The sequence below is a fragment of the Morone saxatilis genome, unplaced genomic scaffold, assembly GCF_004916995.1.
Source record: "Morone saxatilis isolate NCDOM2014 unplaced genomic scaffold, NCSU_SB_2.0 Contig8, whole genome shotgun sequence".
NCBI lineage: Eukaryota > Metazoa > Chordata > Actinopteri > Moronidae > Morone > Morone saxatilis.
The window spans coordinates 27,006,562-27,008,557 of record NW_023340257.1 but is presented as its reverse complement, the minus strand read 5'-3'; the positions used below and the strand labels follow the sequence as shown (position 1 = coordinate 27,008,557).

Below are 1,996 nucleotides of genomic sequence, written 5' to 3'. Positions count from 1 at the left end.
ACACTTGAAAAGGTTAAAAGAAGCAGAAGCAGAGTTTCCAGCTCGTGGAGGGATTCAGTCTGACTGAAGCAGGTGATGTTTCCGACAATGTCTTACCTGAGGGCATTATACAGAACAATTGGGGAATGGTAAATTTGTTTCATATTTAAGTCATTTTCTTGATTTTGAATTTCTTTCCTGTTGTTTAAATTCTGGTGTTTGATGGCTCACCTGCACACCGTTCATCCTTTAAAGTGTTGTGATTGTTTTATGAACCGGAGGATGATGATGATAAACGCTACACAGGTTTCATATTTCCACCTAAGTGCCTACTTTGACACTGGGGTTTTCAAATATTTATTATTTTGTGATCATTATGTTTTATATATTAATTGTTTGTGCCCAATCTTTTGCCCATTGTGATTATCTGTAGGAACAGAAGGCTTACATGACCTAGTACATATTTCTGTGCAGCCTGTTTGTAAAGACTGTATGGTCAGTACAGGGTTTTTCCAATGCTTCTGGTTGCAGATTGCTCCTCCTGACATTCACACTGTTTCTAGCTTCATTTTGTTTCCTTGCAGATTTCTCCTGTGTAGCTCCTTATGTGTGTGTAGAACTTTAGAACCTTAGCCATCAATGTCTTTATGACGAATATCTTGCCTATCTGTTATCCTCCCTCCTCTACAATATAACACACATATGAAATCCAACAAAGTTGCCATGCTTATTGCACTAATTTGGTTATTCCCTCTTTTTTCAATTGTTGTCCTGATATCTTTGAGTGCACCTTTACAGCTGTGTGGGAACATAATTAACAAAGTTTACTGTGACAACTACTCCATTGTCAAACTGGCATGCTCTGACACAACAGTTAATAACATCTATGGACTCATTGTCACTTTTCTCACAATCTTGTGTCCTGTATCTCTTATCCTTTACACTTACATGATGATTCTTAAAGTTTGTTTTTCTGGTTCCAGAAAAAGCTGTCAGTACCTGCACACCTCACCTTGCTTCTCTCCTGAACTTTTCTTTTGGTTGTTTCTTTGAAGTTGTGCAGGCCAGATTTAATATGAACAGTGTAACAAACATGTTGCGCATTTTTTTATCATTATACTTTCTCACCTGTCAACCACTCTTTAACCCTGTACTTTATGGACTGCAAATGGTTTGGTAAAATGTAAACCTTTAATGTTCTAGCCTCATTAATATGAAAAAGGTGAACATTTTGATGGTAATAATAATGTTCATTAAATGTAAATATTATTTAGAAATAATAAATACTTTTCTACATAAATGTGGTTTGAATTGTCTTTCATTCGCTACAAGGAGATTATTTCAATTCTTAATCTACCACCTTTTGTAATTGAAGAGCCTTTAAAAAGGTTCCTCAAGGAAAAGGGGTTCAGTTTTTAACTCGTAAAGGTATAATATTATTAGGGCTATTGTTACTGATATTCATATTATTTCTGTTATATTATTGTTATTCACATTCCACAAATGTTTTCTCATGTTTTATTTAAAAGGAATATAGTAACCAATACAATAAGTCACCAAACTTTGTTAGGATTATGATCATGGTAGCTAATAATAAAGCAACATTTATAAAAATATGTAATAATAATAATAATAGGTAGGTTTTGTTAGTAAATATAGACATTTAGAATTCACAGATCACAGAATATATATTTTTTATTCTTTTTTGTGAAAGGACGTTTCCTGTGGAAGATACTTAGGATTCTAGATTCTGGTATAGATATGACATAAACAGTGGATGACTCACAGAACTGTTTTTTAGCATTTATGTGCTCTTTCAGAAGACAATATAGGATATTAATTGCTTTCAGGTATTTTTTTGCACCTCTACTCCCTCAGCAATGCAAAACAACACTATGAGGGGGTGATGGGAGAAGCTAGCTAAATTCAGAAAACTAATTTCAACAGGAAATAAACAAGTACTGGAATGTTCACAGCAGTCACAGGGCTAGAATCACAGGTCAGAGACTGAGCAGTC

The 1,996-nt window shown here is 34.3% G+C and overlaps 1 pseudogene; it reads left to right on the top strand.

Annotated features, from left to right (window-relative positions):
* Positions 1-666: 666 nt before the first annotated feature.
* Positions 667-1,996, top strand: part of LOC118341409 — a 3,111-nt pseudogene continuing 1,781 nt past the window's right edge.